Genomic DNA, 25,467 nt, shown 5'->3' with positions numbered 1-25,467 from the left:
TCACTGTAATTTATCAAAGCATGAATTTCCTTTTACAAGGACTTGGAGAGTTTGAGGCACCTGAAGAATAAAACATCTCCTGTGTGAGTTTTTAGTATAGATCACACTAAGTGCAACCCACAGTGATTATCGACAGAGATGATGGATAGAGGTACAGCAGGTGAGGCACCCCGATAACCTCAGCAACCCTGACTTCTTCCTTGGATGTGCTGAAAGAAATGTCCTGGTTGTGCTTTAGGAGATACATAACGACGCATAACATTTGTGGGATGTTTATGGATAAGTACACCTTGGAAATCCAGCCTAAGGGAATTCACACCATGTGAATACTGATGGTGTATACTGCTGTGCAGCATCCAGCTTCTCCTCTGTAGATAGCTAAGGTAGAGAGACAGCCTGGAGGCTGAATTAACAGTACTGTTTCCTGGTGTTTACCTCTCTATCTCCATTTCTCATTAATGTCTTGGTTCATACTTAGTCTCCCATTCCCATACACAAGGCAGTATGGGTTTTTTACCTGCCTTTGTAACCAGTGTAGCAAAAAAGTCTGCTCCACTGCTGTCGTGTAGAGGGGTTGCCATCAGGAACAAAGATCCTGTGGCATTTTTCTAGCAGCAAGGAAGGGTATTTGTTCTTGAGCTTCATCCCAGTGGAGGAGAACAGAGAAGTACAATATAGATGCCAGCTTCTGTCGCAGAGAAGAATACCCACTGGTAGATGTTTGTGCTCTTGGTGAGATGTTTCATCAGCTCATATAGAATCATACAATTATAGAATAGTTTGGGTTGGAAAGGACCTTAAGGTCATCCAGTTTCAACTCCCCTGCCATGGGCAAGGACACCTCGCACTAGACCATCTCACCCAAGGCTTCATCCAACCTGGCCTTGAACACTGCCAGGGATGGAGCATTCACAACCTCCCTGGGCAACCCATTCCAGTGCCTCACCACCCTAACAGGAAAGAACTTCTTCCTTATATGACCTCTATCAGCAGTCTGTCAGGACTAGAGGGGCCGTAGAGAGCTGGCTGGCTTTGCTCTGCAATGAGTGGGGATGCTCTGTTATTGCAAGGCAGCAAGGGTGCTGGAAACAAGTACAGGGCAACAACTCCTCAGGCTGATCTAGCTCACTTTTCTCCATCACTATTGCTGATGTCTGTTCTGGCAGAGGTAAAAATGCTGTTAACATCCACCCAAGACATGCCTTGTTGCTGCTCCAACAAACTTAAGTCATAAATGTGACGAATATTCACCTGCCAGAGTGAGCTTGCAGTGATTGGGAAAGACCTGAATGCTCATAATTCAGTGTCACCACCAATGTTTTACTCCTCTCTGGATCTTAGAGACAGTGCCTGAGCTGGTTCTCTCGCCAGCAGCCTTATAGGATGAATATCACAGTGGACAAAGTACCATGAATTGTGATGCTGCCATTGTCTTTCTTACCATAAGTCATCCTGATAACAAGGCAGGTGAGTGCAGATCCCAAACCTTGGGCTCATGCAGGTTCTATGCATCAGAATATTGTGAAGCACTGTGAAACTTGCTGTTACAAAGCTGCTGTGGAGGAAGCACATAATTAAAACCAATCCCCTGGAGAGAATAACTTTCAATCTTCTTCACATAACCCACTGCTAGGACAGGAAACACAACATAAGAAGAGCTCTGAATCATAATGAAAACAATGTCATTTTTATATCGTGCAATTTACTGGAATTCCTTGTAATAACTTTATGCTCGGTATTGAATATAAGGTCAATCATTGAGGCTTGTAAGTGAAAAGCACCAAGTTGTATTTCAGCAAACATGATATTTCTGTTGTGCATTCAAGCCCCTCGGACTTCTAGTTTCTGATAAGCTCTCCACTCTCAAAAGAACAGCATGGTTTCAGGGAAACAACGGGGGACTAAAAGCATGATATTTTATTGAAGAACACAGGATTTATTAGACTCAATTAGACCGTGGTCCATTTGTTCCTGTATCGTGCCTCAGGCAACAAGTGAATTCCAGTATTTCAGAGGCAAGTAAAGTTATAGTGAAGGAGGAGACATGGGAAATTTTCTTAATGCAATTTGAAAGGTTTTCTTACCCACCTAGAACTCAGCTCTTGCTAAATGGAAACTCCATAGCGAGCTCTGAGTCCTACAATGGAAATTGGATCAAGTTCTGACTACTTCAGGATGACAATTTAAGCTATTTTCAGGCTAAAATGAAGGGACAACTCTCTGTGGCTTTTAAGATGTGATATTAGTAACATTCATTAAACACATGATAGCAGTGTCTTGATGCATTAGTCTTGATCAAAGCCTCCTTCATCTCCATACTGTACCTAATATCATAGCTTTTCCTCTGGGTTCCCCTGTCCAATCACACTTTCAGCAAAGAAAAAAGTGTCAGCAGAAAGAAATATTATTTTCATCAAATCTTAGTTGCTCCTTGTCCCATATTCCTTCAATGAAAAAAAAAAAAAAAAAGTGGGAATTTTAAAGGGTTGACTCTCTTAAACTTAGGTTTTTAGTGTCCATCTTTGTGATGTAACTGAGGTGTGCTGTGCTGCAAGCCATAAATCATAGTCATAGTCACTGGATAAGCTCCATTTTTCATTGCTTGTGATGCTTGGATTGATGGTAGACATGAGTTTGATCAAGTCTAGTAGTTAATGCCTAACCGTCCATTATCGAAGGCAAACGAGATACCACGTGACTGGAAGTTTGTGGGAACAGGAATCTCCTATTTGAGTTTTTCACTGCTGCAAACCCAGAATTTGACTTGGGACTGAGCCTGATCAACCCCAGATTTAAGATGGCTTAAGGAAAGGTTTGTTTCCTATCAGATGTGAAGCTCTCAGCAGCTACATTTGTGAAAAATGCTTGATGAACTGTGCTCACAAGCGATGACTTTAGGACAGAAACCTTCAGCTTCTGGGATTTTGTTCATGACATGGTTCTGGTCCCATCTGAAAATCATGGTATGGTTTAGAACAGAGCAAGTCTCCAGGTATCAGAACCAGAAGTCAAGGGTAATAGTAGAGGTCTCCCTCCAATCTTCTTCATCAGGGATTGCAGTGATAGGACAACAAGTGATGGGTTCAGACTGAAATGTGGGAGGTTCAGGTTGGATATAAGGAAGAAGTTCTTTATTATGAGAATGATGAGGCACTAGAACAGGCTGTCCAAAGAAGTGGCAGTGTTCAAGGCCAGGTTGGACACAGCCTTGGGTGACATGGTCCAGTGTGAGGTGTCCCTGCCCATGGCAAGAGGTTGGAACTGGATGATCTTAAGGTCCTCTCCAACCCAAACAATTCTATTGTTCTATGATTCTATGATTTATGATTTTGCAGCCCCACCAGTCCTGGTGCCATGATTGAAAAGGGAGGCAGATCTGAAAAATCATCTGTAGCAGGTGATTCACAGCTGAATTAGGGCTTCTTAGGGTTCTTCATTTAGGAGAAAGGTGTACAAAGCAAGAGTAAAGGATCTTCATAGAAACATATAGAAACATAGATCTGCCTTTGGCAATGCAAGTCTCCTGTTCCACTTGAAATGCTGCTGATTTCTGCCTATCCTGCCCTTAAAGCACCTTGTGCCAGGGCAGCTGGAGGGATTACCCGAGTCTTGAGCACTAGTGGTCATACACAGATGGTACCTGGAGCACATGGGGACACTTAGTCAAGATGTAACACCATCATAAACTACCTTTCAGATTATTTCCTAGGGAGTGCTGTGATTACCTGCCCTGGCTTCTTGCTTGCTGAGACAGGAAATAGGATTTTTCAGTGCTAATTTGTGCTTCAAGTCTAATAGTCATGCCATTATTAAAGCTTAACTTTTAAATAAGAGAATTCCTCTAGAACAAGATAAAAAAGGCAAAGTTCTTGTTGACTTAAGAGTTACAGGGATGGAGAATCCATCACAGCATTAGTTAAGCAGATTAAATAGTTAATAACACAGTGTTACAAACGTATTTCTTAATTTCTTCCCTAAATTAGAGCTCTGCAAATAATTGATATTTTGGTTCGCTGCACAAATGAAAACTAAAAAGGAGAGAAATTGATAAGGAAAGAAAATGTTTTGTCATGAATGAACTCTTCGATTTGTAAACTAAAACACTGCTCTGAAGGTCTGAAAAATGTGAAGTCTAATTATAGTAGCACTGCAACTGTAATAATGAGGGACTTGAAGGCGTGACTGATAAGCAGAAGATAATGGTCTAATAGGCATGATGTGCAGAGCCCTTTGAAGACTAACAAAAGCCTACATGAGGCACCTGTGGGATTGTGTTAAGGACAAGCACACCAAATGGCATTTAAAGGTCCAGAATATCAAATGAACATTTGGCTCTGCTGGCGATTGAATTGTTCATGCATGCTTTGTTCATGACAAGGCAGCTAGCTGGCTGAAATGCACACATCAGGAGATTGGCAGCAGTAGGAGAGAGTGATGCTAAAAGACAGACCTCTTCATTGGGGGCTGTAGTGATAGGACAAGGGGTGATGGGTTCAAACTGAAACAGGGGAAGTGCAGGTTGGAGATAAGGAAGAAGTTCTTTAGTGTGAGGGTGGTGAGGCACTGGAATGGGTTTGCCCAAGGTAGTTGCAAATGCTCCATCCCTGGCAGTGTTCAAGGCCAGGTAGGACAGAGCCTTGGGTGACATGGTTTAGTGTGAGGTGTCCCTGACTGTGGTAGGGGGTTGGAACTGGATGATCTTAAGGTCCTTTCCAACCCAAACCATTCTATGATTCTATGATTACATGTGGGCTGCTGGGCAGCTGGACCCTGCTGCGTCATAGTTCATTATTAGCACATAGTATTTGGCTTGCTGTCAATTACACTGCAGTGAACGAGTACAGGACAAATCTAACCTGGAGTGCAGGTGTGCATTTAGACGAGATCGAGGCTTAGGATGGGAGAAATTATTAGAGATAAACTCTGGAATAGACAACCATTTCCAATGGGTGAAGGAGACCTTGAACAGAGCAGGTAGTTTAATCTATTTTTTCCTCTCTTTTAATTAAGAAATAAAACCAAAGTAATTTCCTTTTTTGCAATGATTATTCTATGACCCTATTATTTTTCCAAAATCAGTGAAGGTAAATTTAAAAGAGAATCTAGTGGAGCTTGTCAGCTCCTTATCCTTCCCTCTTTGATGGTATTCAGTGGACATATGTGGTATCCCTGACCATGGCAGGCGGGTTGGATCTTGATGATCTTAAGGTCCTTTCCAGCCCTAACTGTTCTATGATTCTATGTTACCACTTCTATGGTAGACAACACAAGCACTGGTGCCTTTTTCCTTCTCTGCCTGTCTTGTCCAACATGTGCATTTTGGCTGCATTGTGCTCTGTATGTAGGAAATATCAAACATAGAATCACAGAATCAGAGAGTACTCTATTTTCTTAGTAAACGACGTTTCCAGTAATAGGTAAAAAAAAAACTCAAAAATGACATCTTTTTGAAGTTTAACTTTTTTTGTCATTTCAGCTAAGTTGAGTATAGAAGAAGTCCTTTTTTTTTTATTCTGGATCCTTCTGGTTTCTGTTTCAGTCCTTCCATCATGTGAAGGAGCCTCAGGGTTGCTTGCAGCTCAGTGATGGTTACTCTACTTCCCCCTTCTTTTATTCCTTCCTTTTAAAATACAGCCCTTCAGACTCATTTATCTCTTTGAAAGCAGGCAGAAAGCAGGTGAAGAAAAACAATAAACTCAACGAATGGGAAAACATCCAACAAACACACACAATAACTTCTTCAACATGGTCAAACAATGCCAGTGCCAGGAACTTTGTTATACTCAGAAGTGACAACCTGAAAACCGAGCTCAGAAACTGAAGCATTTCATTCCTCCTCCAGCCATTTCTCTACCTTTGTGTAATGGATGTCTTTGGGGCCAAGGGGCCATGATTGAATGAAATACCTGTAACAGAAATGAAGTGAAAAGTTATAACTTGAGCTGAAGGGCTATAGATCCTCAGAAAAGAGAATTAATATCCTGTGTGGACGGAGAAAACAACACACATTCACCAAAACCTGGCTATGTTCTCCAGATGTGTCACACTGTGTAAGGTTTTGTGCTGCAACAAAAACTAAGACTTACATTATAATTAGCAATAATAAAGAATAAGAATCACCAGCAATCCTCTTGACACCATGAGAGCTCTTTCAGCCATAGCAATATATTCATGGATTACAAAAAATTATTTACATTACATTCCTATGTAGTGAATGTAAGATATAAGATGGCATTGCATCGCTTTGTCTCATTTAGGCATGCTTGGTTTTGAGCATGGAAGGTTGAGGAAGGAAGAAAGGAACTAACTAGAGAAATCTGGGATCACAGCATTGTTGGAAGGTATCTAATGGATGAGGAATGAAGAAAACTGGATATTGGCAGGTTAATTGCTTGCTTGTTCTCAAGGTTAACTGATCCTTCAAGAGCTTCCCCAAACAGAGGAAGTTCAGGTTAGATATAAGGAAGAAGCTCTTTACTGTGAGGGTGCTGAGCTACTGGCACAGGGTGCCCAGAGAAGTGATGAATGCTCCACCCCTGGCAGTGTTCAAGGCCAGATTGGACAGAGCCTTGGGCAGCATGGTCTAGTGTGAGGTGTCCCTGCCCATGGCAGGGGGTTGGAACTGGTTGATCTTCATGTCCTTTCCAACCCTTTCCAACTTCTATGATTCTATGAGCTCCTCATACCCAATGCAGTGTGGTTCCTTCCAGACAAACAAGTATAAAAAACCCCAGCAGATGAATCAAGGGTTGGGACCCATAGAAATAACAATTCTCCTCTTTATCATAGAGCAAATAAGGGATCTTTGAGGGACTGGGCAGAGGAGGGGTGGTGGTACAGGCTGCAAATGGAATGAAGCACAAGCAAAGGCTAAATCCCAGAAGAATCAAAACAGCCAAAGATGTGCAGCAATTTTGCCTAGGGCAGAGCTATGGAAAACCAATTGGCCAGCTATTGAGAGAGCAGCAGAAGCTCTGTCTACTGCTTGGAAGTGCAATTCCCCAGTAGGATCCTCTCTTTCAGACCTCTGATTACTCTGAATGCAGGAGGGGAAATGCTCTCAGCTTTGTAGAGCTCATGTGGGTGTTTGCTATTCCAGACAATCCTTTCTGAACCCCCTTTTCCCATGATGGGAGCAAACCTGCTCTGATGTCAACTCCTCTTCTTGTGAAGAAACACTGAGGTTTACTTCTGCTTCCAAGAAGCCTGGAGCTGGCTCCAAGGGACCACTCTTCTGGCTATTCGTTGATACATTTTGGGAACTGAAATGTTTTCTTGAGTCTTTGTATAGTTTGATGTATGACCCTGATGCAACTCCTCCAGAAGTGAACTGAAATGAAAATTGGCAAATGGCTAGTGAACTTCCAGTATTCCTCCTTTCCTTTCCTTTCCTTTCCTTTCCTTTCCTTTCCTTTCCTTTCCTTTCCTTTCCTTTCCTTTCCTTTCCTTTCCTTTCCTTTCCTTTCCTTTCCTTTCCTTTCCTTTCCTTTCCTTTCCTTTCCTTGCCTTGCCTTGCCTTGCCTTGCCTTGCCTTTCCTTTCCTTTTGCCTTGCCTTGCCTTTTGCCTTTCCTTTTGCCTTTCCTTTCCTTTCCTTTCCTTTCCTTTCCTTTCCTCCTTTTTCCTTCCCTTCCCTTCCCTTCCCTTCCCTATCCTCCCCTTTCCTTCTTCCCTTCCCTATGTTCTCTTTCTACTCAATTATTTATATTCTTCTAATGAAACAAGGACAAAGAGCCTGGGCAGCCGAGTAACCTGCTGAAACATGTCAGATGCTTTGGATTTTTCACACTCCTGGTGTTTGCCTTGTGATGGATTGGGCCCGATGGTGTTAATTCCCAACAAGAACATTTTGTTTATTAGGAACATGCAGTGAATGCTAATAGGAAGTTGACTGACAGTGGCTGAGAAATTGCACAGCCCTGTGGATGGTCTGCTTCCATAGCTCCAAAACCTGTGGAGATGGATTCAGTGTGGACATCCGCCAAGCAATTCCTTGGTCAAGACTGAGAGGTCCCTGAATAAAAATTTAATCACAGAGTCATAGAATGGTTTGGGTTGGAAAGGACTTTAACGTCATCCAGTTCCAATCCCCTGCCATGAGCAGGGACACCTCACACTAGACCATGTCACCCAAGGCTCTGTCCAACCTGGACTTCAACACTGCCAGGGATGGAGCATTTACCACTTCTTTGGGCAGCTTGTGCCTGCAGCTCAGCACCCTCACAGTAAAGAACTTCTTCCTTATATCTAACGTGAACTTCCCCTGTTTCACTTTGAACCCATCACCCCTTGTCCTATCGCTCCAGTCCCTGATGAAGAGTCCCTCTCCAGCATCCTTGTAGCCCCCTTCAGACACTGGAAACTGCTCTGAGGTCTCCACACAGCTTCTCTTTTCCAGGCTCAACAGCCCCAATGTTCTCATCCTGTCTCCATACATGAAATGCTCCAGCCCCTGATCATCCTTATCTTCCTTTATAATTACCAGTGATTTTGTTGCCTACTGATTTCTAGGACTCCGTTTCTTTATGGATCTCAATTGAGGTCTAAAGAGATAGGTTTGTTACTTCATTTAGCCTTAAAATCTGTGAGCTTCTGAGCTAAATTTTGGGAAATCAGCTATTGTGGCAATGTCTCCTGACTGCTGTCAGTTCCTTACACAATAAAATGCCCATATACCAAGGTCCTGGGGAAAACAGATGCTCTGTCTGTTTCTATCTCTCTGCATATCTCTGAATGGACAGGCCAACCACCCAAATATGTCTGTAATTTATAACAAGAAGGCTCAGAAAATGTTATCAATATATACAGCAGTATTTAAAGCCTCTACATAAACATACTAGACATGCACCTTCTCTGGGGCTTTCCAAAGATATACTTAGAACCTACCAGATGGTAGAAAACCAGTTCTAGAACAATTTCTTCCTGTTATTATATATAGTGATAAAAGCCAAATATGTGAGTGTAAATTCAACCAGAGCCTGAGAAAATCATGGTAGAAGGGAAGCAAGGTATGGCTTAGAAGTCGTAGAGTTTTGTCAGTGTGCATTTCTGCACTTACCCTCCACATGAAGCCAAGTAAAGATTATGATGATATCAGAACAGGAGGAGAAAACCTCCCCCTACATCAAATTCCCCTTTCAAACCTCCTACCTGCAGGACTATGAAGAAAATGCTCAAGTTTATCTCCTTCAGGCTTTCACCATAGGACACCCCAGTCTAGTCAAGTACCATGCCCCTACCAGCTCAAATATAAGAGGGTTCTGTGTCTTGCTCTCAAAGTCTGCATGCAATTAAATACTACACAGGGATAACCTGATAGCCCTTGGGCAGATAACCTCAGGAGAGTGCTTGGGAGAGGAATGGCTGGAGAGTGGCTGCAGAAAGGGACCTGGGGGTGCTGTCTGGCAGCAGAGTAAATAGGAGTCAACAGTGTGCCCTGACATCCAAGAGGACAAACCACATCCTGGGGTGCATCAAACGCAGCATAAAGCTGGTCAAAAGAGGTGACTGTCCCGTATTCAGCACTGGTGTGGCCTCACCTTGATTACTGTGTGCAGATCTGGGCCCCATAATTTAAGAAGGATGTTAATTATGCACCCAGAGAAGGGCAACAAAGCTGGTGAAAATGGTGGGCAGCATGTCCTGTGAGGAATGGCTAAGGACTCCGGGTTTGTTTAGTTTGGAGAAAAGGAGGCTGAAGGGTGACCTTGGCTTCCTGACAAGGAGAAGTGGAGAGGGAGATCCTGTCCTGTGCTATCCTGTGCTATCCTAACCTATCCTGTCCTATCCTGTCCCATACTGTCCTGTCCTAACCTATCCTGTCCTATCCTGTCCCATACTGTCCCGTCCTAACCTATTCTGTCCTGTCCTGTCCTATTGTGTCTGTCCTCTCCTCTCCTCTCCTCTCCTCTCCTCTCCTCTCCTCTCCTCTCCTCTCCTAACCTATCCTATTCTACCTTATCCTGTTCTATCCTATCCTATCCTATCCTATCCTATCCTATCCTATCCTATCCTATCCTATCCTATCCTATTCTGTTCTCAAAGGATCTGTAAGGAGTAGGGTATGAAGATGTACCTGACCATCTCCATTAGTATTGTAAGAACACAACTGCGAGTTAATGCACCCTGTGATACTAGGATGGGATTGGCAGCTGTTTGATACGTTCATGTGGAAGGTTTGACCGCCCACATGAACTTCCAATCCTGTCCTTAAAATTAATCTTCTTGTTTGAAGATGATGATCTGTTTGTTTGTAACCACAAACCAATGCAAGAGACTGCATTTTTGCCTATGGCAACTGGCAAGCAGGTGATGCCCTAATTGAAACATGGTTGGGAAAAATCCCAGAGGTCAGTATGCTCACTTGATGTGTGGTTTTATTCAGGGGGCACACAAAAGACTCCACTTTTCTCACCCAGACCACAAAATGGGCAATATTAGACGAGTTTCAACCATTCTGAGAAGAGCTTAGCAATCTACCTGGAAGTATTGATTACAGTAAACTATATCTCCTGACAAGCTTGTTCAGTGCCAAGTCAATCATGAACAACTTTATGAAGCTGTCTGCTCCACTTAGGCTGTCCAAAATAGTTCTGCATTGTTTCTATGAAGGAAATAAAAGAGCAGGCCTGCTGTAATACCTAATGCATCTTTCTGACAGAGAAGAAATAGAATGTAGCTCTGGATTTACCATGTGAATTCTACTAAAACAAAGGACTGAATGTGAAGCTTCCTTGAAGAACCCAGCCAAGGAGGGTAACCTAAACCAATCCACCCATGGTCTGGGGAAAGGATCTGTCCTTGTTATGAAGAAGACATCCGCAACCCTCTGTTCTCAGTTGGATGCGGGTATTGGTAGCTTGTAAGACTAAAATCAGATACTTGTGGGAGAGTCTGAGAACTTCAGATGCAACCAAGATGTGTGGTTCCCTCCACCATGATGCTTCGTGCTTAATGTCCTGCAGCCAAACAGTATAGTGGTGTAGCAACTGAACTCATCACCCAGTAAGGAAAGATTTAAGAAACCCATGAAGAAATAAGGTGCCAGATTCTCCTTGTTTTATATCCTCATTGTTAATCTCTTTGAGATGAAGGTACTATTGATCAGGAGTGGTCCATTTTAGGTAAATGCAACCTCAATGGCAATGGTCCCTCACCAAAAACCCCTAATCCCCCCAGAATTAAAACAAACATCTGTGTCATATTATGTGGGCAGTTGTTTGCTTTCTTTCATACGGCTGAGGTCTTTTATCTCTTCTCCTTTCATTCATCACCTCCCTTCACCTTCATTTTCTTTTAATATTCCAGAGCAGGAACAGGTAAATGGTCGTACTGTAATTGAGTAATTCCTTGACAGATCTTATTCTAACTCCCAGGTATTCCAGTCTGCCATAAAGTTGCACTCCAATTCCCAAAAGATGAAAGGAATTGCTTGTGAAGAACAGAGATTTGTAACTCTCATAATTTGATCTGAATACATGAAAGTGATAGTACTATTTATATTCCCTAACAGTGAAAAGATCCTGAAGGTAGACATATCAGCAATACCTCCAATGAGACTTGCATTGTGGTTAGGTTTTGTGGCAGCCCCTCTGAACGATTTTCCTACCCCAAGAAAGTGTGGAAGGAATGAAATTCAGAGATTAATTCCCAGTCAGAATGTGACCAATATTGCTTTTGCCTGCCTTGCCATCCTAGACTGGCCTCTTCTGATCCTTTCCCATTTGCTTAAGAAAGTGGCCTTTCAGACAGATTATCTTCAAAGTCGTCCTTTCTGCAGGGAGTTTATTCAAGTTTGAAAACAAACATGCACATGATGAATATGTTTTGACATATCTTTTCTGAGAAATTTAGCCTCTGACTGTCATGACTGTAGGGTGTCCCTCGGGTATGTTCAACGTCATATAGCAAGAAAAAGACTTGCGGTTTCCCATCCATCCTATGGCAATAGGAATAACACTACTTCCCCTTGCCTTTTTCAACCAACATCTCTTTCCCTTTTCACCATCAGAATATCTCTTTTCCTCACATGACAGTTGATATAAAAATCACAGAATCATAGAATGGTTTGGGTTGGAAAAGAGCTTAAACTCATCTAGTTCCAATCCCCTGCCATGGGCAAGGACACCTCACACTAGACCATGTCACCCAAAGCTCTGTCCAACCTGAACACTGCCAGGGATAGAGCATTTACCACTTCTTTGGGCAAGCTGGTCCAGCGCCTCAGCACCTCACAATAAAGAGCTTCTTCTTTATATCTAACCTGAACTTCCTATGTTTCAGTTTGAACCCATCACCCCTTGTCCTGTCACTACAGTCCCTGATGAAGAGTCTCTGTTTCATGCTGATTGTGTGTAATATGGTGACTTTTTGCTCTCCCTTCAGATCAAACAGAGCAAGTTATTTGCCTTTGCATGATGAGCAGTTCCTATGGTCTGTGGATCTTTACAGGGTGCAATAATTGGACTTGATGATCTTCAGGATCTTTTCCTGAAAGGTCATTAATCAGTCTCTACTGATTCTGTAACTGATTGTGCCCTTCCTGGCTTTTTGTATCTGTCTTTCTTTCACTTCTTTGAAACCAAATCATTTTGCCTGACTACCCACGAAGGCACAAAGACATGTAGTAAGGATCGTAGCACATCCACCAGGGCTGATAAGGTTTGCTTTATGGCTTCTTCTCTTATAAAATGGTCTCCAAGTCGCAATCAAATCCTTTAAATTCACATGATTGCTTGGAAGAAATGGAGGGAAGTGGGAGATGTTGGAAATATTTCAACTAAAAAAGGAAAAAACTGACAAACAGGCTTTTGCTCTTGCTTTATTGCAGAGCAATTATAAGAACTGTGATCTATAGCACTGGCTTTAAACACAATAACACAGCGTGACAATTTATATACATGACTTGACTCGCAAGAGCAGTGGAAGGGAGTCTCACCTCAGTGATTTTGTTTGTTCTATCACTGAGTCCTTGCTCTGCCAACCAAGCAGCAAGAGCTCAGCTTGCTTTTATTGGGAAAATATTAAATTAAACCTCTCAGATTTTTCATTTTCCCTATCAAAGATTTGCAAACCCACAAGACAATACTGGGAAGCTTCAGCCTGTATTGTCTTTAGATTATATTTCTGTATTAGATGTGCATTCCTCAATACAAACAGTAATATGCTTCCCTCGGCTAGCTGCCATTCAGATGCTCCTGGTGTGTACAGCATGTACAAAGCAGCATGGTCTTATACAGGGGTCAACAACCTTCCCTGAGTGACATGCCAGACAATTTTTCTTTCATAAATTAGAGATGAGATGGAAAAAAACACAGGAGAGGGCAAGAAATGCATAATTATATAGATTTGATGGGTCTGTTGATGGCCAGAACTTCCTTTTCTGCAAAGCAGAAGCTTCTCTTGAGTCTGAAGATAGCTGCACGTAGCTCTTTAGATGCTGTGGCTGCTGCCCTAACATTACTTGTACTGTAGGTGGAAGCTCTCCAGACAGTCACTCCCAAACAAATGATGTGCCCTTATTCCAACACCTACTACCTCTAGTATGGACTTTAGAGGTAGATATACTCTTTTCTGTGGCTGGACTTCCTCAGCAAGGGAACTATTTGCTCAGGATTCCTGGGAAAAACAAAGGTACCCAAAGGGGTGTTCTAGTGCCTCCATCATCACACTGGGATGTAGGATTTCCCTCTAGGTCTCTTGTATGCATGACCCTTTGGCAAGTCTTCCTCATGTGGCAAAAATGAAGGTAGGACAGTATATAAAGAGATTGCTTTCTGAGCTTCTCTACAAGAATACATGCTAAATCTTTCTTTAAAGTAATTATTCTAATCCAGGGACATGAAAACCACAGGTCTGATTCAGTATGGCAAAACTTACCTTGGTTTGAGAATAGAATAGCATGGTTTGGATTGGAAAGGACCTGAAGATCATTCAGTTCCAAGCCCCTTGATTATATTTTCTGTTTTTGTTTTCCCCATGGAGGAGAGCTGGATGCACTCACAAAGTTAGCCTGTGATGGAATATTACCAAAGTTATGTCATTAGAAGTCCAAGTTCACAGTGTGGTCAATGGGTGTGAAAGCGATGGAAGATCCACTACAAGAATAAAGACTTTGCCAATACACTGAATTGCAAGAACATCTGAGTCCTGCATCTAGGTTGTTTCTGCTCTTTGAAATTTGGAAATGAAAAGCCAAGTCTACACAAAGGTAGGGCCATCTAATAAAATGCCTGTAAAGAATCCCATTGAGCCTAAACTGGAGCTTATCAAAGAAAAAGGTGATAAAATAAGGCGCTTTTTCCATTGCAAATGGTTTTAAACACCACATTTTTCACATTTTTGTGCCTAGATTTAAGCAGCAGAGACTGAAAGAAAAGTGCAGGTTGATTTTAGAAAAAGGTGAGTGTAGTCAATCAATCCGTTATTGAGGACTCCTTTATAACAGCAGTGAGTGCTTTTTCCATCCTTAGATTTCAGAAGTGCTCAGTGCATGTAAGCAAAAACCAGCATTTTAAGAGCTCACAATGGAATTTTAAACTGTGGTGCCCTGGATTTATCACTTGATATTGCAGTTCACATCCCTGTTGAATATCGCCATTAAATCCTTGCATAATTTCTGCTAATAAGAGAATATTCTGCTGTTATACTCTGTGATTCAATTTTTACCCCTGAAATGAGCATCAGGGAACCTATTTATTCTTGTTCTTAACTGCTTTTAACAACACTTTAAAGTCAGGTCAGGTACAGCCTTTCTATTATTTTTCCGTGGTTCCAGAGTAATTGCGTCTTATACTTCATTCTGTGTTTAATAGCATATCATAGATGAACTTGGAAATGTAAACCAGAATGCCTTTCGACTGTAACAATTATTCTTTCAGGGAAATTCAAAATATTGAACTGGCAACCAGATCTAATAGAGATCTTGCTCATAAAACAGAGAGTTTTATTCTTTTCTCACATCATTCAGTCTCACACACAAAAAATTAGGCTCATGATATCTGCAGTCTACAGAAGATCCATGTAAGCTCTGGGATCTAGTGTCTTCAGCAGTGTATTTCTGGACCATCCACATATAGAATCATAGAATCACAGAATGGTTTGGATTGGAAAGGACCTTAAGATCACCTGGTTCCAACTCCACTGCCACAGGCAGGGACAACTCACACTAAACCATGTCACCCAAGCTCTGTCCAACCTGACCTTGAACACTACCAGGGATGGAGCATTTACCACTTCTTTGGGCAACCTATGCCAGTTCCTCAGCACCCTCACAGTAAAGAACTTCTTCCTTATATGCAACCCAAACTTCCTGTGTTGCAGTTTGAACCCATCACCCCTTGTTCTATCACTACAGTCCAACATTTTACTAGTCTGCCCATACGGGCAAAAGAGTATCAATAAATCACTTTACAGGGAAATGATCAAATTAAAGAGATTAACAAAACGGAGTTAACACTCTGTGGCAGAGACAAAATCTTCTACTTTATGCATTCCAAACCCAGGAGCAACATAAAGCTGCCTGTCTTACTTTTTCCAGCCAGTCTATTTCTTCAGCCCAATTTTATGACAGAGTTTATAGCCTTGCATATGTTCCTTGGTATTTACCTGATCTGCTTCTATATAAGTCCATGTTTCCATCACAATTTTCTTGTAAGACTCTTACACTCTGCATTACATTCTTTTTTCCCCTCCTTTACTTTCCTTTAAATAAGAAAATTGAATGGCAATCCTCTGTTTAGTACTATTCATCCTCCAAAGAAACACATGTTTTGAGAACAAGCATACTGCTTTTGTTGACAAGCAGATTTTTCAGAGTCTACCCTGTACATAACAGAACTGGCAGTCATCACACATTGGTATTTGTCTATTCTTACTCATATTGAAATATCCCTTTCTAGAATCAAATCTTCATCAGTTGTAACATCTTCTCTGTTAATTTTTAAACTCATTGAGATTAAGCAAGACTCACATGGAGCTCAAAGACCAGGTTGGATGAAGCCTTGGGTGATATGGTTTAGTGTGAGGTGTCCCTGCCCATGGCAGGGGGGTTGGAATTTGATGATCTTAAGGTCCTTTCCAACCCTAACTATACTATGATTCTATGATTCAAAGGGACAGCAGTGTCATGGTGAACATGTGCTGAAAGTGCTTTGGCATACTGAGATCTCCGTGTTACCTGCATCACATCCATTGCCAGCAAACCCAACCCAGACTGTGTGCTTGGTCATGAGCTTTTCCTATCCACAGCTGGTTACTGGTTAGATAAAACTATTTCTGCTTTCTATGTCGTATTGCGGAATGTCTTATTTTCAACAAGAACCAGGAAAAAGCAGCAGCATATTGAGGCTAAAAGATGGCTGAAACATCTCAGTGTCTGCACTTCAAAGTCTGTAAACTTTGGTCTTTGGCATGCTTTTAGACATCACTGTTTCCACATCACTATAGATAATCTTTTCAGGAACAGAAATGCAGACAGGTGAACAGTAAAGACTTCTGCAGAGACATCAACCAAGCCACTGCAAATGTCTATTGACAGAAACATCCCAAATTCACTTAGGTGAAGACTTTCACTGAGGTTATTTTTTGCTGGCTCCAGTTTCAGACCTGAAGCAAATGAAAGCAAAGATTGAGTACGACATTGCTTTGGCATGATAGGTCACTTCAGACATGGGCCTTACTTCACACTGAAACTCATGATGCAGATCCCACTGAAATCAATGGAGATCATTCCATCCAATTAACCACATTTTGTGGCAGACTCAAGAGGTCTTTGTTACAGACAGGTCAGAACTTGGCAATAGTGTTAACATACTTGGGCTAACAGCCAAGGATTTCTGGGTTTGCTAATGTTGTATTGGAACCTTTTCCATGCTGTAGTCGATGTATTCCTTGCCTCAGTGATTTTCTAAGCCCCAGTGCATGACCCACCACCTATAATAATATATAGATGCTCCTCTGCGTCACCTTCTAAATTCAAAGGTTCACCTGTATGCCATGGCCTTCTCTGGATTCATGCACAGCATGAAAGTTCTTGTTCATTTTAATGTGGCAGAAATTATGCCAATAGGTCTGGGAGGCTTCTCATTGGCAGTATCAGCTTCCACAATGCCTGTGTAGGTTCAGATGGAGAAGAGTGCCCACACAGCTATCAGAAGATGCTGGCGTTCCCTGTTAGCAAGCTTTGTTCTTGAACAGAGCTGCACAAACGGTTTCTGCCTGTTCATTTTCTTCTGTCCAGAAAACTAAGGCTGGAGCCTTAAGTAATGGCAATCCATTTCAGAATCTGGTTAGGCTTCAGGCACACCTGATCCCCCCATCTTGCTTGTTTCTCTTGACCAGGTGGCATCTTTAAGGTGTTCTATCACATTCAAAATACAAAGTTCATTAACCTTGCTCAGATCTGATGTGAAGGCAGGCTCTTAGAGGGTAGTATTTGATGTAGTACAAGCCTTTCAGCACTTAAAGGGGGCTTATAAGAAAGATGAGGACAAATATTTTAGCAGGGCCTGCAGTAAGGGGTAATGTTTTTGAACTAAAAGAGGGTAGATGTAGAATTGCTATATAAGGAAGAATTTTTTATGGTGGGAATAGTTGAAGCACTGTCACAGGTTGCCCAGAGAGGTGGTACGTCCCCCATCCCTGAAAACATTCAGGTTGGACAGGGCTCTGAGCAACTTGATCTAGTTGACAATGTCCCTGCTCCTTACAGGGGTTTGAACAAGCTGACCCTTAAAGGTCCTTTCTATGATTCAATGCTAGTATGTCTTGGGACATGTGTGGGACAATCCCACCATGTATTATGAAGGTTTTTACATTGATTCAATAATATACTTGCTGTTCTTGAAACTTAAGATAAATTTTATCCTAATTTTTATTTTAATTTATCTTAATTTTTATCAATTTAATTTTATCTCAATTTTATCCCTGGAAAAATTCTCAGTGCTCTTGGGACCTTGTTACGTTGCTGAAGTATCTTGACCTCAGTGTAGTTTCACTCTTTGCAATGGGCTAGAGCACCTCTGAAGAGAAGATATAGATAAAACAATCAACTGACAAAAGAATCTTTCTTTGGGGTTGGCAGCAGTGACTTGGCTGAGGTTGGTTGTTTGCTGGCATGTCCTCCTATCTACCTGAGCAGTCATTTCCTTGGGTTCACCTTGGACTTTGGCAATTGAAGCACTCCTATATATTAAGTAGCAAGACTCTGTGCAGCTATTTCTTTTTTAAGTATGAGTTAGGCTGAATGACCTTAATAGAAAACTGCCAGCAAAAGCACAAAAAAGTTTAATTGAATTAAGTCTAAATAATATGATCTTGAAGTTTCAACACACACTTATCTATTGACATTGTCTCACTGCTAGAATAGAAGAACAAAGTCCTTGTACTGCTCTTCTGCAGAGCAGGCAGATTTATAATATACAGGGAAAGGAATCTGAAAGGGAAAGTCTTCATGCAATCTTTTAACCAATATTAGAAAGTGAACTTCGAAGGTGCTGCTATGAAGTGTGGAAAAACCTGTATTGGATGTTTGGTACCCAACAACGTAGCTTATTGGGCACATTCTTTATTTCATGTATGACAGAAGCAAATGCTGCAATAGTGACCTATAGGTATATTTTGAGGTCTCAGGACAGCTCTGACATAAGTTTAGGATTTTCTTCCTTTGTACAGGAGGAAGAAATCATTGGAAGGTGATTTAGGGTTTTTCTTTTGAAAGGCATGGAAAACAGAGAATAAGAACAGAAGACTTAACTCTGCTAAGCATCCCCTTGAATACTGTAGCAACTCCAAATGTCCTTCTCGTTCAGACAGGGCATTGCATGATACATGTATGGTACAGCCTGCCTGAACCATTCTGAGTATTACGTATGACAGCCTTTATCTATACTTTTCAGCTGCATACATCTCATCTTTCTAGTCTTTTCCATAAGAGAAGATACAGGTCAGTCCCACATAGCCGCTTGCTCACTCCCTCTCAGTGGGATGGAGAATCAGAAGCCTAAAAGTGTGAAAACCTGTGTGTTCAGATAAAGGCAGGTTAATAGCTAAAGCAAAAGCTGCTCACACAAGCAAAGTAAGCCAAGAAATTCATTCACCACTTCCCATGATCAGGCAGGGGTGCAGCCACCCTCAGGACAGCAGGGCTCCATCACACGTAATGGTGACTTGGGAAGACAAACACCATCACCCCTAACACCCTCTGCCTCCATCTGCTTCCCCCAGCTTTATAGGCTTGATTATTACATCATATGGTCTGGACCATCCCTTGTGTCAGGTAGGGTCAATTGTCCTGGCTGTGTCCCTCCCAACTCCTCGTGCACCTCCAACCTACTTTCTGGTGGGGTGAAGAGCAGAAAAGGCCTTTACTGCCTTGTACTGCTCAGCGATAGCTAAAACATCCCTGTGTTATCAACACTGTTTCCAGCACAAATCCAGAACACAGCCCCATCCTAGCTACTGTGAATAAAATTAACTCTATCCTGCCAAATTCAGTACAGTTATAGATCTGAAGAGCTTCTTCAAGGGATTATTTTGCTTGCAGAATTGCAGTTTGGGTTCAGGCCATCCTTTAAACTGCAAGAACACTCAGAAAAGATTCCTGTTGCAGATTAATAAACAGACAAGCTACAACAGGCTCAGGTGTGAACTGCAAATGGTTGGAAGATGGGAGAAAATTGGGTCTGTATCACCCCTGCTTGCTCTTTTCTTACTCTTTCTTTGTCATCCTGATTTGATTGATGGCAGACAGGTTACTTATGCTTGGTCTCAACCAGTTCCTCTGCCCTTATGATCTCATGGCTGCAACCCAGGTTGATAGAAACATACCTATGTGAATACTGTTGCCCTGGTGAGACAGTTCAAACATCCTTTTTTTGATGATCATTTTCAGTAGCAATTGCTGAGAGCTCTATTTGTTAATACACATATTTCCCCATGCCCTTGCTTTGGAGATGAGGAAATTGGAAATCAAATAATAAAAGTTAACATGAAGGGATTATTACAATCCTTATAAGGACTTGGGGGGAAATTATTATGCAGACAGATGCATAATAATGTGTTAAAAAATACACTGAAAAAGTAGTAAAAATACTTCAGATTAGTTTTTGTTGATGATGAATAGAACCGAAATTAAAGGAATAGAGAGATACAATGACATTAGAGAGAGATAAACCCATTTTTTCAAATTCCTTATGGAGCTGCAGCATTCCAAAATTATTTCTGCTTTTTTGCTCTTTCTTTCTCATTTAAGGTCTCAGGCTCTACTAGTAATGGAAAGAATAATGAAGTTTTATTAGACAACGGGGATCTCAGCTACCAGAACAGGGCCTGCTTGCTCCCTGACTAATTTCATCCCTTAGGTTTTGCATGCTTTTTGCCCTCTGTGTTTTTCCACAATCAGCTTTCCTTACTTACCTGTTTTCTTGAGTAGTCATCTGTAACAGCCTCTGATAACACTTGGCTATCAGGCTAAAACCATTAGCAACAGCTCATGGGTGTGATGGCAAATTGCAAAGGATAATCCCTGCTTTCATCTGCAGTCTTGGACTCCCTCATGTCCTATTTCCATTTTCACTGAATGAAAGATGGATGGAGGCAGATGGAGATTTCCTTCTTCTATAGGGGGTATAACAAGGATGGGACAGGGAACCATTAGGGAACAGGGAAACCATGTGGCCAGAAAGATTCACTTCATGTTCATCTTCTAGTAGGATAAAATCAGAAGGAAAAACAACGATCTCTTCCCATTCAGGTTATAACAGGATGAATCTCAAGTGGATGTGCTTGATCTAATCCTTGGGCAGTACTGTTTTACCTGCATAAACTAGAGGAGGAAAGAAGGCCAAAGTCAAAACTCATGCTAATTACAAGAAACCTCAAGGCACAGCCATCAGACCCAATTCTGTAACGCACTATGTGGGTTTTTTTACTGTGTTGTCCCAGTTGGGTGTAATACTTGTGGAATACTCTGTCTCACTGGCTGCTGCTGCTGAACTCACTTTCCTTCCTGTAACCTTCATTTTATTTCTCTTCCTTTCCATGCTTTCTGACTGAGCTCACCTCCTTGACTCACTCCCTACCACTTCCAGCTTGAGCAGAGGAGATTAACGTGCATGTTCCTACATCTGTATGCGCACATTTTCCCATCACCAAGCACTGTAGACAATTACTATCATGGGCAAACAATGGCCACCTTTAATCAATTTCCACCAAGTTAATTTCTACAAGTGTTGCTTTATTGCCAGGAAGGAAGATGAACAAAGGGAAGGAAGACAGACAGGAAATCCCAGGACACCGGTGTCTTACTCAAAGAGGCAAACATAATTAATTGTAGTGGTTTAATTTCTGCACCTTCTGCTTGTTCCCATGTCAAAGCCCAGGTGCCTTTAACTGGCATGTTAATTAGTTCTGTGTTAGCGAACAAAGGCACTGCAACTGTTGTAGGCATTAAATTGCAAATGCAAGATGCTGCTGCCCTGGGCCAGCTGACAGTTACCTGCCACAGTGAAGCAGATCTATCAGTAATACAGAGATCTGATGAGAATGAATGTCACAGGGGCCAGGATTGCCTTGCTCCTTTGGGTTCATGTCATAACTTGTTAGGCATGACCTGATGTTAGAACGACACAAGGGGGGCTTTCCCATCATCAGCCTTAATTTAACTCATGTCTGTGTCCTAAATCCATGTAGAGTGGGTGGGAATGGAGGGAGTATGACCAATGTGTGCATATAAGATTTGCATGTTTCTTAATTAGACTCCACAGGCTGTCTCGGTTGACGGATTCATCTGAGGTCCCGTTGAATCCTCTTCAGTATGTAGCAGATGATAGCAAAAAGGGAAAGGCATTTCTGCAGTTCTCTTTATCTTTAGCATATCCTCTCAAGTTGGAGAAACACCAGTTTTGTTAGCAGCAGGGGAACTGGGGAATCTTTTCAGGTTTTCCTTGACACTTCCTATAGAGATGCTCTGACAAGGCAATTAACTGAATCTATACCCTGTTTACTCCTGATACCCTCTGAAATGCAGATCCATCGATACTCTCTAACACTGGAGGAGCCATTCACAACATCAGCCTTTCCTAAGCACAGGCATATGAAAATAAATGGTTTGGGATGACACCGACCATCTGAATTTTCTCTTTAATTCACAAGGCCCGTACAATGGCAACAGACAAGAGCACCTCTAGAATGTTAAAATGCATTTTCCAAAATATGGGTTTAATTAGAAAGGCTAAGCTGGCATACATTGCATGAGAAGGGAATCTCAACCAGTTTCTGAGTTTATGGGATAAAGTAAAATAAACTGAGAATCTTATTCACACTTTTTAATCTCTCTGCTTTTCATGCAACCCACTGATCATTCTTCAAATAAAACTATAATTGAAGTGGAGCAACTTCTTTCTATTTTCATACTGAGGATGGGGGAAAAGCCATGGAAGTTTTAAGGCACCCTATACTGAGATCCTGCAGGCTTTTTATGGGCGACTCTCCCATCAGTATGGAAATGAAAACTTGCAATTCATTTTGTTTTCACAATGGGAAAAAGTCAGTCTCATGGCATTGAGGCTTTATGAAGTATGCAGAAATTTATTAGCTGAAAGCAAAACTGAAGTGATATTATATATGTTCCAAGGATAAAACATCCCTTTGGAAATGAGCAATTCAACCCTTTGAAAATCCAAGCAAGGGCAGTAGGTATCATATGGAAATCTAACGCTGTAGTAAAAGATGGAGAAAATGCTAGTGCCATCTATTGGCATGAAAATATAAAGGTGGAAAAGAAGCTTGGGCTCATCTGCGTGTATCCAAACAAGGTTAGAGGAGGCTGTTTGTTCTAATCACATCAAGTTAAGATATTTGTAAATATGCACTTTTATGTTTAGTCTTTTTAATGATGTTGTATTTGGGGTAAATATGTTGACTTTAAAATTAATCACCGTTGTAATCAAGCTCCAGTGAAAGATGGGGATTTGAATGTAATGGGAATTAAGAGTCATTGCTGAGTGGATAAATGCTGGCATACTGTCTAATGCTCTTAAGCAGGTTTGCAGTGTCATCACAGGCTGTAGCTGGGTTAGTAAGCAAGTTTAAATTTCCTATGGAACAAAAGATGGAGGAATATTTAGTTCCTAGATATTTTCTGGCTTCCCTGATCAGCTGCAATTGGAAACTATTTTCATGGCAGTAAGTGGATAGAAGCAAAGATGGATGCCTATTCACAGGGCATCAGTAGGAAGCAACCAGCCAAGATGGTAGTGATAGAACAAGGGATGATTGAGGGGTACAGTCTGAAACAGAGGAAGTTCAGGTTAGATATGAGGAAGAAGTCCTTTTAATGTGAGGGTGCTGAGGCACTGGAACAGGGTGCCCAAGGAAGTGGTAAATGCTCCATCCCTGGCAGTGTTCAAGGCCAGATTGGACAGAGCCTTGGGCAGCATGGTCTAGTGTGAGGTGTCCCTGCCCGTGGCAGGGGGTTGGAACTGGGTGATCTTAAGGTCCTTTCCAATCCTGACTATTCTAGGATTCTATGATCCACTATACCACAAAACCCAACATAGTAGCTACAAACTACTACCTAGTCTGTAGCCAGACACACAGCCATACCCCCTGAAGAAACAAAAACCTGAGAAATCTCTTTGAAGGACTGCTAACACTTGTGATGTGTCTCCATGCTGTGATGTCCCTCCAATGACCAATATCTGTCAGGAATTGTCATGTCTGCAAATAATTCCTTTCTGCAGAAAATTACAGAGTTTGGTATCAAAATCCTTTGAGAAGGTTCTCCAAAGTAGAAGTTCCTTTGGAGAAGGAGCTTCATCTCAAGTATTATGTCCACTACTAATGAAAAGTTAAAGTTTGGAAGGAATTTGGGACATAGTGTGGGGCACTGAAGGCATCCATGAGCTTCCATATGAAGTCACTACATTCCAATAGAAAAAGCACCTACTTTAAGAGTGGCTTAGACTGAAAAATTCAGAGCATCTTTTCCCTACATGGATTTTCCCATCTAGTAGCTGCCTTCACAGTTATAAATACAACACTGATCTCTAGCTTACACATATCCAACTTCAATATCCATCTGTCGAGTCCTTTTGTATTCTACTCTAGATGTAAAGTATTTAATCTTTGTTAGCTTGCACTCATCTTCACATTTTTTTTTCCCAGTGGGCATTTGGAGCTGCCTATTACACACTTAATGTCATATAAAGATGGTATTCAATGTCATCTGGCATAAACCCTTCAGAAATTAAACCCCCTGAGTCAAAAGTGCATCTTCTATAGGTCTTCTGAAATGTCAGCATTAAAGACATGCTTACAGATGGTGATCAGGTAACTTCTTTGGCTTTCTAGTTGTTAAAGCAAAAAGCTTTCAAATCTCCCACACTAAGATGGACTTTGCAGACTTTCAAATGACCCAGATGCTCAAAGGTTTGTGTTCTCTGTTATGTCAGCATTTTACTTCCTTTTGAAACAGGACCCTTACAGCTGCTCCTGTCATCCCAATGCCTGAGATGGAGACAAAATAGATTGGAATCCTTTGAACAACCCTCCTAAGACCCACTCTTTACATTTCCACAGCCTGGAATACCAAGAGAAAGAAGAATTCAAACGACATCTGCTTTTGTCCTGAACATCACTGACACTTTGGACCATGACCAAAACCCTGGGAAAAGTCTAGCTCTGAATCATCCCAAGATGAGGAGGATGCTGTGACGTGGCATGGAAATGCAGCCTGGAACTTCTGAAAAACACATTTTACTGTGATTATATCTCTTGTCACCTCAGAAGACACTCAAAAACATGATATGAATTTCTCTCGGTACTACTGCGGTGATAATAAAGGCTGCTTCAATACTATTAAAAGGCAAGTTTGTGAGATGAGTGTCTCCCTCACTTTGTTGATTTAAACAGGATTTAATCAATCATTTTACAATGATTCTGGCAGACATCTCAAGTCAGAAGTGCTGACCTGCCTACTGTGGGCAGCATGTTGAGCTGGCTGAGCAGAGGTGGTCCTGTCCTGTCTTACATCTCTCTGCAGCCTCAGCAGAATAGATCAGCACATCTTTATGTATCCAGTTTATTATCATCATTACATTCCATGGATACTGAAGTGACCATGGATCAAGGCAATACTGGAGATACTCTACATGCTCCTGTACGAATGCAAAGTCTTGTAAAAGTCTTATCAAGAAGGATAACAGATAGGAAGATAATTCTCTGTAGAGGCAGTCTTGGAAGGGGTTTATGCTGTCAGACTGTACAGCAGTCCTAGAGGGACTTGAAATATATTTAGTGCAAGAGCATTATCAAGATAAAACCCTGTTATTGAACAGGTTGGAGATAAGGAAGAAGTTCTTTACTGTGAGGGTGCTGAGGCACTGGCACAGGGTACCCAGAGAAGTGGTGAATGCTCCACCCCTGGCAGTGTTCAAGGCCATCTTGGACAGAGCCTTGGGTGACATGGT

The 25,467-nt window shown here is 41.7% G+C and overlaps 1 long non-coding RNA gene across 1 annotated transcript; it reads left to right on the top strand.

The window, feature by feature from the left end:
* The first annotated feature begins 19,305 nt into the window (after positions 1-19,305).
* On the top strand, positions 19,306-24,711 carry LOC134168026 (uncharacterized). Its single transcript, XR_009966363.1, has 3 exons — positions 19,306-19,678; positions 21,248-21,295; positions 24,578-24,711. It is a non-coding gene; the product is annotated as an uncharacterized LOC134168026 (long non-coding RNA).
* The last annotated feature ends 756 nt before the right edge of the window (positions 24,712-25,467 follow it).

Source organism: Pezoporus occidentalis, unplaced genomic scaffold (assembly GCF_034315485.1).
Source record: "Pezoporus occidentalis ecotype Australia unplaced genomic scaffold, CSIRO_AGI_Poc_V1 ctg3, whole genome shotgun sequence".
In the NCBI taxonomy this organism is placed as follows: Eukaryota; Metazoa; Chordata; class Aves; order Psittaciformes; family Psittacidae; genus Pezoporus; species Pezoporus occidentalis.
The sequence above is the reverse complement of the archived record's forward strand: the minus strand, read 5'-3'. Positions and strand labels throughout refer to the sequence as shown.